Genomic DNA, 12113 nt, shown 5'->3' with positions numbered 1-12113 from the left:
GTGATCAAAAAGTTTGGGGAAGAATCCCATGAATAATCAAAATGTCTTGATCTTGGCAAGTCTCGATTTCATGGCCATCTTCATGTGCCTGTGCAGATCATATTCAGCAAAACTATAATACTTAGCCTGCTCCCTGGAAGTCCTGTTATGAGCGCTTGTACTGTGAGTTTTAAAATTTCACCATGGATCTCAAACTTGCACAAATAGCAAACAGAAACGTCTTTTTCAAATTTTGTGTGAAGGATCATCACTGGTAATGAGAGCTGGGTCTACAGTGCTGTCTGAGCACTTTTCAGTTGAAAAGTCCACTGTTTCCAAGCCCAAAGGCAGCACGTCAGGTGGACAGCGAGACTAGGACCGTGGTTGTCAATTATTTTGACATTTACAGGGTTTTACATTACAAATTCCTCCCAGACGGTGAAACTGGCAATGCAGAGGTCTACTACAAAGTCCTGAGGCATCTGAGATACACTCAACTGAACTGTGGCAAATGCAAGCATGCCACCATATCCCATCACACACAGCAGTTTTGTGGCCACACCTCCACTCATCACCTACCCTACATGCCAGTTTTACGTCATACTAAAGAAACTTCTTTGGCTGAGCTTCAGAGATAACTCTGATTTGATAAACTCTCTAGGTCTGCCTGCTCGAACAAAAATTCTATCATACTCTAATTGGTTGGGACAGCCACTGTACTGGCCATTAACCAGAAATCCCATCCTGTTTGGTATTATGGGGTGTGAAAGGTAGAAATGAATAGTGAAGGGGAGAGGCAAAGATAATTCTGGTGACAAAGGTTGTGTAAAAGCTGACAGGACAACCCAATGGAGGGGAAACAGACAGCTGACAAGATTCCAGCCATCTGAGCAGAGAGAGGGTATAGATCTAGAAGCGAGATCAATCAGCATTAGTCAAAAAAAAGATCAATAGAAAGGCTGTTATGTGGCTGAAGAAGCAAACTACAGCAGCCCAGTCTCTGATACTCAGCTGAAATTGTTCAAACTAAAATACTTCTATTAGCTTTTGTTAAACAGAATAATTTGATATTTGGAACGTAACTAAAGCTTAACATAAAAAAATAAAGTAATGCTAATCCGGAGTAATAGAAATTGTCATAATTAGACATATGATAACTGGAAAGCGGGGTTTTTTTTCGCAGTCGTCTCTTTGCCAAAAATGCTGCATTTGAAGGATTTCTATGCCAGCCGAGTGTAGGTGCTGTGTTTGTGCTCTCCTAAACCTGGAAATGGAAATTGCTGTCAGTAAAATCTAGTTCACTGCTACCCAAAGCTGAAGCTACAAATGCATTTTTTACACATTTCCACCAACCTCTGACGCTTTGTCTGGAAGCCTCCGGCTGGCGTGAATTTACCCATGGGCAATCTTTCCACTCTGGTGCTCTTATCTGTCTCTCTTTCTGCCCCTTTGTCTACAGTTTCTTTCCTTACTCAGTCTCCCTCTCTTCATCTCACTCTCTCATTTCCCTCCAGCTACTCCATCCATCTCAGAGGAGATCGTCAAGCCAATCTTCTCCGGTGACACTTTTACAGGATGTCCAGGTTGAACTATGACCCAAGATCTACTGTTGCCCCCGACTGCCACATGATATAAAGCAGCAAATAAATTAGCAGCAAATTACCTGTCAAACACCTGCTGCTGAGGATGCTGGAAGTCTCTGACTACCACTGAGCAGCTGGTAAAAGAGACTACATGGGGCATTTCAATTTGACCAGAAACCACTACTTAAAGAAAACGCCTCTTTGCACCATCCGGAGAATGTATCAATATTATAACGTATCATCTGCGGCTGGATGTGAGGCAAATTCTAAGTGACATGTGAGCTGTCAAAAGCACTGTTCTCACTGGGACAAATAGTTTAATGTTCAGCTGAATTAATCAATGTTGACAGGGGAAGAACTCCCTTGGCTGTTTCCTGTCACGATGCATTGTTTGCCTCACCTCCTAATTGCTCTTGCTTGTTTAATTAACTAATTGTAGCCCGTTATGATTCTAGAAATGATTGTTTAATTTAGTGCAATGAAAGTGTTGAAATCTATGGGCGAGGCTCATGAAGGTGGCATGGCAAATTGGGACACATTAGCCGAAATAAGTAAGGGTGACAAAAATTATTTAGACTTAACATAATCACTTTAGGACAGCATCAGCAGGAATTACCACTGATGAGATCTGTGGCTTGGGGCAAACCAAAGACAGCCTGAAGACTTCTAAATACAACAAAAACTCAATTTGTAATCATTAGTTGCATGATTTGCAATTAAAGGAATATTAAAATCTTGAAGATGTAGCTGTAATATTCAAATGTAGCTCCCTTTCCCATTTGTGTTTTAGTCATTTTATTTTAGTTTTTCTTAATGATACCAGTGAAACTAACTTGCCGCCTGTAACTGTGAGAGATTCTACATCTCTTTATTCGGTTCTACCTGAGTGATTCTGGAGAAGCCTGCTGACTGTACATTGTTTGCAATAGATACCACCTGTTTGGAGAAAACACATTAAAGCTCAAAATGAAAGGTAATATCCAATGACCTTTTCGATGAGACCTATCTGCATTATTCAAGCTGAGCCCAACAAGATTTGATGTGGAATCGGCTAAACGATGCACCCAAGTCATGTTTTATTCATGTGGCTCATGAGCCGCAACCACCCGGAGACAAATGTTGGGAAGTTTTTGTAGAAACAGTGAGATAAAACTGCGGTTCAAAATAAAGTAATAAGAGAAAAAGACGAAGAAAGAAGAAATTGTCCTTGTCAGCAAGGAATTGCTTACGAGTTTCTAAACCAGATCTCTTCAAATTTGGTTATTTTGACATGGATGAAACAATCTCTTAGACTAATCCTTACATATATTAAAAGAAATAAAGATATGTTACAAGACAATCAAGCATGATAAGTAGAGACCAAACATATTTATGGCAGGTTATACATATTACATACTGTATATACTGTCACACTGTAGATTTTTAGGTACTCATGGTTTTCCTAGATTGTATCATAAATCTAACTTCATCCCCCTAAAAACTGGCACAGATCAACATCACAGAAGTTCACCAGATGTATCTGAGATTTGCGTTGTCCATTAAAGCCAATCAAAACTTATGGAAAAGCAGCCAAAAAGGATGAAAAGTCACATCACAACAATTCTACAAGATTCTACAATAAGCAAAAACACCTTATTGCTATCTGGGTTCCTATCAGTATATCGGGCACACTTAACATCATCAGGTTTCTAGGTGTATGCAGATATATTATTCTAAGCAATGATATAGTCTAAAGGCTTCAGAGAGCAAGTTTTCATAGATAATTTGCTAGAGCTTCAGTGGGGAAACAAAGCCGGCAGCCATTTTTAAAATCTTTTTCTTTTTCAACATATTTTTAATTTTTCTTTTTATCCTCAATTGGAGTCAATGGAAGTTACTGAAGTGAAACATTTTTAAATGTGACATAACGCCTCGAGACAGTATCCTGATTTTTCTAAGCTTTATGTTTGTACCTAGAGCACGTTGGTGCCATCAGTGGATCATTAATAGTTTGCTTATTAATGTAGGTTTTTAACCATATGCCTTCTTATTTTATTTATTTACATGATGAGGTGCTGTTGGATTACTTCATCTGATTCAGAGTATCCTGGCATCAATTTTAAACTCATTGACTTTTTGGGATTTTATGAAATAATTTTGGACTCAGGAACTTAGCCAACTTAACAATGCTGGAGCCTTTGATCAGTAGTGCTGCAATCAGCAAAACTGCATTTTGGCTAATAAATGCTGATTTTCTTGTTATGAAAACATACTTGTCACAACTTAGTTTGTTGCACACTTGATCACGTCACCTTGGGAGTTAGAACGTTATGCTTATCAGTTGATTAGCTAAATACACATAATATTTCCCAAACTTTTTTGAACAATCACTCATTCAACGCATGTTTGGGCAGATTAATCTAACTGATTGCACCAAACTTGGAAGTATAGCAATAATATTTTTTTTAACCATTAATCAGTTATTGGCAAAAAGTCTATAAAAATAAGGTTGGTCTGTTCAGCTGGGGGTCAACACAAGAGCAGTTACAGAATACACTGCAGGACTTACATATCTCCTCTAACCTGGGAACACCTCAAGATCTCAGAAACCTGCTTTAGAAAAGTAAATGTGGATCACCCAAGCTTAGCATGATGTCACCATACCACAAAATCAGATGAGAAGGAGAAAACTAATGAATGACTAAGTGAGACAATAATTTTGATAAAATAACTATCTGATTACAAGGGTTTTTTTCCCAACATTTAGTAAAAGTCTCAGTCGAAACAGGTGAAAAATAAGCAATTGCTCTAAAAAGAATCACAAAAACAAATTCAGCTCAGAAGGCCAAAGTTAAGAATGACTAAACACTGTCCTAGAAGTTAATATGAAAGAGTGTCTGCTTAAAAAAAGGTCTCTAGAGGTACTTTTTTGCCAAAAATCGCTTTTCACTAGCTTTTAAAAGACTAGAACACAAAATAGATTTTTATTGCATACTATGAAATGTATTACAGTATAAGTAACTTATATAACACACTGTGCTATGAGGATGCACAACACGTTATCTCTATCAGTGACTCAGTCAGGGAACTGATATGCATTCTAGTGCAACTAGCAGCTTATTGTTCTACAATGAAACTCCCTCTGGGGCCCACACTGTCTCGGTTTGCTCCATGTCATCTCAGACAGTCTGTAGAAGATCTATTAATTTTCATCTCAGTTGCCTGGTTCTGTACGACTTTAAGCTGGTCTCCACGGGGCCAAGCAATGCAGCTTTAGTCCATATCCGTCCTGTCAGTCACTGGCTATGACCCATCCATCATCTGGTATATAATTACTCTGTACAGTTACCTCTCCGCCTGTCACTGTAACTTTCACAGGCTGTATTCAAAAGAAGGGTGAGTCAAGCAGATGTCTATTCTCAGCCTGTCTGCAGAAGTGATTAGAGCTGCAGGCACGCAGGCCAAATTCATCAGCGACAGAATTAAGACCTCAGAAACAGTTTAAAGTATAACAGTATCAAACCTCAAGACTATATGCCTTTGCAACTAGGCTGATGCAGTATAATTTCTACATATTATATCACAGGAAAATCAGTTTTAGTGAGAGAAAAAAAAAGTAAGATATCAATAGGAAGGTAGAAAGAAACACAGGAGGAGGGAGGGAACGATAGACAGAGGAAAAGACTGTTTTGGCTGAGCAGTTGTCTCACATGAAGAGCAGCATGCTGTGACCATATGCTAGTCCAGGTGGACTTGGTATCCAGGCAACTGTATCAAAGCAGTGGGGGCATTTGTGACTGAATCCAGAGGACTTTTCAAACAGAGGAGTCAGGGAGAACAATGCAGCTATCATCTGTCAGCAGGTAAGATCACCTGGCCTTGCCGAGCTCAACTCTCCTTGTGGCAACTCCACAGGGAGTTCATTCAGACTCTAACCTGCCCAAGAAAGAAGCTCAAACAAGGTGTCTGGCAGGAACACTGGCATGTTTGTTTCATTTTGATTTCAGCAAGAGCGAGTGTCAGCACATTCAAAGTACTGACCAGGTGCTTATCACAAATTAGCAAAAATTAAAATGGTAAGAAAGATGTAAGAACACTCAACTTAAGTTAGCAGTTTGGGGGTCACACATTTTTATCCAGTTGTAAAATTATTATTAATGTTGAAAATAGACTAGTTGAAATGCTCCTGATTATACCACAGCTATAATAGTCATTAAATTGAGTAAAATAAATCAAGGAGCAGAGGTTTTCCTACACATAGAGACTACGTTTTAACATTTAAAAAATACAAGATCTCTCCAAATGTGTTTAATTAAACACACACTGGTTAAACAAGCAGCATAAAATCTTAAATACATCTTTGACTTCCAGCACTCATGTCTCCTCTCATCCACAACTGATTTTAAACAGACGCAGGATCAGTCAGCTAAGCTGCAGTGTTTTGGTTTCGACTGGGTTCGGCTTTTACACTATCTGTGGTGTCAGTTCTCCACAGGAAATGCTCTCAGTTAGAGCCCAGACTCTCCCAGTGGTTTTATTGGTAGTATTTTAAACACTTGTCAACATTAAGTCGTGTGCGACACATGCCTTTGCTTTGTGTCAAGTTTCACATTTCACCGCCAGCGCCAGTCCATATCCAAGAAACTGAGAACCCATCGGAATAACTTTAATTTTCCATTTTCGAACCTGCTTCTCTTCAATGCTAAAGCCTCGATCAACACTTAAAATTACTATTCGGAGACAAAGTTTGAAGCCACACTTGGTGGTTAGAGCGATGCTTCACAGCACATAACCAGCCTTATACGAGGCCTTGCCTGCCTCGTCTAAGACAGGCTGCACTAGATCAGCAAAACAAAGTGAGATGGCAACATAAGATGCTAATTGAGAAGGATGTAAAGCCAAAGAGAACTACAGCTGTCAAAGAATCAGTCCCAGTGAAAAGTATTTTTGCTCAAAATGTCCATCTGTCTGTAAGCTTTGCTCTGAACTGACTCCATCTGAAATAGCTCCACTTTGTAGCTATAAATGATTAAGCACAAAAAAATGCATGTTGTATCAATGCATACACTGCAAGGATGTTTGCCTACCAAAGCATGTCCTGTATATGTTTCGGTCAAGCATGAGTCATCTCACAGAGGGCTCCTGTGTGCAGCAGGGGTGTGCCAACAGGAAATGAGCCCAAGGTCAGAAAGCCACATGGAAACCTTCCTGTAGGTAACCACACTCCTGCATCTGACCACCTGCCATCACTACTGTGCAAACACAGCAAATAATATGTATTTACATTTACAAATAACATGTATAAGTCCTTGTTTTACACCTCTGGTGGGAAATGTCACTGATATGCATTTCTTTGTAAAATTGTGTTTTGTTGTTTTTATTGCACTGAGACATTGTAGAGCTACATAGCTCTTAATCATTTTTATCTTTAACCATAAGCACGAGTTAACACATAATGAAACGTGCAATATAAATAAAACTGGCATTGATGTGTTTGATTTATAATGCTTATTCATTTACATTTAAATCCAGTGACTCTCAAAAAAAGAGCCTTAAAATAAGACAGAAGTCAGGCTAAAGTAGATAATAAAGCAAGACTCTAAGTAAACTATGTAATGCTCTTTAAAAACATCTAAGAGTATCTCAAGGAGTCGGTAGATTATTTTATAAATTTTATTTAACTCATTAACTTTTGTTAAATAGTAAGTTCCTCGATAAGGGACTTGCAAAAAAAAACTACCTTCTTAGATTTTTTTTTTAATGTTTCTGACTTCATGTTGTATCACTTTAAGTTATTTAAGGCTGGAAAAGAGGAAAAAAGGATTTTCTTGTGGGTTTGTTTTTTTAATAATGTGGACAATGTTTACAACTGTGATAAGAATACATTATGGGATCAATGACTTTGCATTTACTAATGTAAAATATGAATGCTTATGTACAACAATAAAATGCGCCTCTGTGGCTTAGGAGAGCATTGTTTGTTAAATTGTTATGTAATGATCTTTCCAGAGAAGGGATTGTATTACTAAATTGGTTTGTACCCTGAGTACTTATTAAACCTGAATAAATTGAATACTTATACTGAGATAGAAGTAGCCTTCCAAAGGAAAATGTCTAGCTAGCAAAAGATGCAATAAATGACTAACTGTGCTGATGAGGGAAACAAAAACGCACAAGACAAGCAAGATTTTAATGGAAAATTGTCTATTGATGCATAGAACAATTTTCAACTAAGACACAAAAGGTAATTTGGCTTACAGTATGGAATATGCTGAACGCTAATCATATCTGACTCTTGTATACCAGCATTCAGCAAAGCATTATTAGCACCCCCATTAAATGCTTTACATAATAATGATACTAGTACAGCTCATTTTATTTAACTCAGTCCATCTGACTCAAGCAAGCAGCTCGCTTGTTAATGTTAATGTTACGGTTCAAATCGACTTTGAAAATTTTGGAGCATTTTGGGGCTTTCTGGAATCGAGCCCAGTCAGCACCAATGCCAAGGTTTGAGCATTATATTTATCAGACAGGAAAAGCCAAACCTGAAACCTCTGCCGTGGGGGCTCCATACATTTGTAAAATGCAACCATTCCACAGAGAGTAAATATGCTGGAAAATATGAAATGAGAGTTAAGAAGGATATTTAATCTTTCAATTTGCTTGTTAACTCCTTGCCATGAATTAAATAGTGAATGACACATTCCCCTGTTCATAACAGAAACAAATCTTTAGTTTTAGACACACAGTAAAAGTGTGTGTATCTCCAGTTATATGTATGTGTGTGTGTGTGTGTGTGTGTGTGTGTGTGTGTGTGTGTGTGTGTGTGTGTGTTTGTGTGTGTGTGTGTGTACAGGTATGATTATTGCAACTGCAGCCCAACTTAGCAATATATTTTGATCCTCCTGAAAAATGCAAACCAAAAACATGCTGCTGAATTATGGTCTCAATCCTTTTCTTTAGCTGGAAAATAAACAGTCATAAAAAAAAAAATCAGAAGACTAGAGACGATGATTGTTCCTTGTCATTTTCTCAATACAGTGAGGCTGGAGTCCCAAGCTGCAATCTGTCTCTAATCTTCCCCAGTCAGGGGCTAGCTAATAGGGGGGAAAGGAAGTCAGTGTAGGCAGCTGCGTCGGCTGGTGAGCCGTACACACTAACACCCTGAATCTGTTGCTCTTTTTCATGGAACTTATTTCAGATGAAATGGAGAAAGATCAAAATGTGGATGGTGCATATAGTGCTGGGCCTTGGTATAATGAGTTACAGGTGGGGTTTGAATTCCCCACCGCTGTGGCCCACAGCTCCAGATGAGCCTGAGTGCTTTCACAGGCAGCGAGCTAGAGCCACTTTGTGATTTCAGAATACTTTTCCATTTCAATTGAGCTGCTGCTGCTGCTGCCGGCATTGACACTGAACATTTCAAGATGCAAAAATATCTATGTACATGCTGAATAGCAAAACTCACAAGGTCTGCTGTAGGTGCAGACAACTTTAAAAAAAAAAAAAACCTTCATATTTCTGGGTTTTTTCCCCTTTTATAAATTTTTCTCCCCCTATCCAACATTGGCATGAATTGATAAATGTATAATAAAGGTACAGAATAAGGGAATGGGCTCAAGTACCATAGTTTGGAAATATGTCATGTTGTATGTGGTTAGTCGTTAATCTGAAAGTTATGAGTGAGGCTGCCACCTATAGTTTCAAAGGTCTCAAAATATAAGTACTTCCATGGCCCTGCAAGGTCACTATATTCCTGAGAGAGTACAGAGTAATACAAGAAAGAAGAAACAAGCACTGGCAGAGGAGAGCGGGCAGGCATAACGAGAGCATACAAGAAGGCACTGACCACAGGTTATGGACGCTTGAACTTTGTGGTAAACTTGGGAAATGAGGTTGCCATCCCTCTCAATTTTCCCCTCAACAAAACCCCAGCTCATATGGTAGAGATTGATCGTAGATCAAAGAGAATTCCCAGTTAGACACAGTCATCCATTTCATTTGTGATCTCCCTCTGATCACCGAATGTGTACAGGAAACACTTAAGTGACATCTGCAGGTGCAAATTTTAAATGTTTCCTTCAGGACTTTTAAATATAAGATATGGTCCTAATGAAGATTTCACTGCACAGACACACACCCCTTTTTAATGGCTGGTATTGCCATGTAGTGCATTTTAAAAGAGTCTAGACATCGGAGGGTATAATTTTAAAGTCGTTTCAAGTAATTTAGGCCAAAAAAAGCCTAGCCTTTCACTCTGGTTTGTCCCCCAGGACACCCAAGAACTTTGAACTCTCGTAGACCCCGGTGTGTATATGTTAGTTCATGACAGGGAAACCCTATATGGGTGTGCTTCTGTTACACTGATACACTTAGGGGACAGCCAGGTTCAACTTGGATGTAAAGAAGAAGTCACACTGAGGAGATAATGGACAAGGCATATTGTCAGTTTAGGGCATCTAGGGAAGACCATCTGTGTGTTGATTACTTCATTTAATTAGAAATTTTATGTAAGACATTTAATAAAAATATATTATTTTTTTTTTAAAAATTGTGCTAAAATTAAAAAAACTAATTTACAAAATACAATTACTCATACTACAATCTATACTTTTTGTGTTTTTATGCTATAGATATAGAGAGAGATTTTTTTTTTCCACCAGCTGTTACATGTTTGCTTCTTTAGTTGTAACCATATTTTCCTGTGTCTCTTTCTCCGCTGGAAAAATCCAGTCTTCAAACTCCTGCGTCTGGCACACAGACCAATAAACTTGGAGATTATTGGGTTGTCCCTTTAGAACATCGCATGTCACCACACGCATAAAGGATATTTAGGATATCAAAAAGTGAAATTAGAGGCGTCATTCTTGGAACACTGGAGAAACTAATACAGATACAGCATGTAAACCACATGACGTATGTATTCATTTTGGGTTTACGCGCTGGATGAAATTACCATGCGAACGGAGCAGACTGGAAGCTATTATTGCAGGAACAGAAGATTCAGAACTGCGATTCATTATATGGGACTTTTGTGAGATGAAAAATTCAAAACAGTGCTACACTTATCTTTTATACATGCAGAGTATTCATATTTATTTTTGGCAGTCATGTAAGTGCCCCTGATTCAACACATATTAGTCACAGCATACCACAGTGTTAAAGTAGAACATCAAATTTCTGTAACAGAGCTTGTTTTCTTTGATTTTGTTCTCCTAGACTACATGTAAGTAGTAATAAACCGTGTTCTCCCACTGCTGTAGAACACTGAAGCATTTAAGGCAAATTCCTGCTCTCGGGCAAAGTGACTGGCTTGTGTCGTATTCTTAAGAAGATTTTTGATATACTGCACTGCTACTGATGATATCCCCACAGAGGACAATGCTGTGCTGACATGCTCACTGGGCCAGAAACAAACTGACAGCCTATGCCAAGTATACAGTTTCTAACATCAGAGCACATATCTCACAATACAAGTTTCCCCTCATCCTTGTTTCGCCACTACACCCTTTACTCGTCCTCTCGTTTTTTTTCTCTCTCTCTTGTCTTAAGGAAAAGGACTCTTGTAACCCAACAGAGAGACACTGATCCCTAAGCACAGCATCTGCTGACAAGCCAGCCTCCCATTCAGCCTTGGCTGGAAGCATGGGCTGCCGAGAAACCCGATCCAGCTTGGCAGGGTCTCAACAATCGCTTCCTGCCCCATCCGGGCCCACACAGCTAAGTACTCTTAATTAAAGAGGTTAACTTGTCTAAGATGTGACTGAAGAAAAAAAAGAAAAAAGAAAAACCCTGAACAATCACATCACTGTTTCCTCTTTTCCAACAAAAGACGTTTCCTCTCTGACATGGTACGATGTGAGCTCTGATACTTAAATAATTACATTAAGGGAGAAGTCGGTAAGATATCCTCTTAAACGTCTCTTAATAAGAGCCGACCACCCCACTTGGTTCAGAAGGATCGAGAAGAAGACACGAGGAGATGATAGGAGAGGAGAATTCATGATCTACACTTGGAAAGCTTTTTGCGCTCCCTGGTGCTCCGGGAGCCCAGAGAAACTGTAACTGGAGAGGGGCAATTTTATTATTCTTTTTGGTTGGTTGTCAGCATACATATTAATGAAGAGTTAGGTCATTGCCAGAGACATCTGTATTGGCCTGTGGGGCTGCCTGCTAAACGCCAGAGAAATTAGAAATGTAAATTTATACCCAGAGATACAATATGAGAGATTCTTCTCTGTTGTTTTAGGCTTTAGAACTGTATGAGCCTCCATTCTCTGGAGGCAGCCCTGCGGAACAGGCTATTCATTGCAGATCGACCAGATTGCAAATGACAGACTGTGTACAACAGGCCTGTTGTGTCTCCACAGCAAAACATGCAAATCTCATTTCATTCAGCGGCTCTGCCTTACCGCGATCCATGTTACTGTCAATGTATACGACACACACCAAAAAAAGCGCAACCTCTGGTGTCTCGGTTGACAGTTGGAATTTCAGCAAAAAGAGAATTTCTGTGTGTACATTTTATATTTATATAACAGAAGGCAAGACTTTTTAAAATTTGATTAC

General features: G+C 39.0%; 1 long non-coding RNA gene across 1 annotated transcript; it reads left to right on the top strand.

The window, feature by feature from the left end:
- The first annotated feature begins 5036 nt into the window (after positions 1-5036).
- Positions 5037-11163, top strand: LOC112841892 (uncharacterized). Its single transcript, XR_003213325.1, has 3 exons — positions 5037-5404; positions 6660-6751; positions 11097-11163. It is a non-coding gene; the product is annotated as an uncharacterized LOC112841892 (long non-coding RNA).
- The last annotated feature ends 950 nt before the right edge of the window (positions 11164-12113 follow it).

The sequence above is a fragment of the Oreochromis niloticus genome, linkage group LG12 (genome assembly GCF_001858045.2).
Source record: "Oreochromis niloticus isolate F11D_XX linkage group LG12, O_niloticus_UMD_NMBU, whole genome shotgun sequence".
NCBI classification, from domain to species: domain Eukaryota; kingdom Metazoa; phylum Chordata; class Actinopteri; order Cichliformes; family Cichlidae; genus Oreochromis; species Oreochromis niloticus.
Note: the sequence above shows the minus strand (reverse complement) of the source record. Positions and strands in the feature narration are given on the sequence as shown.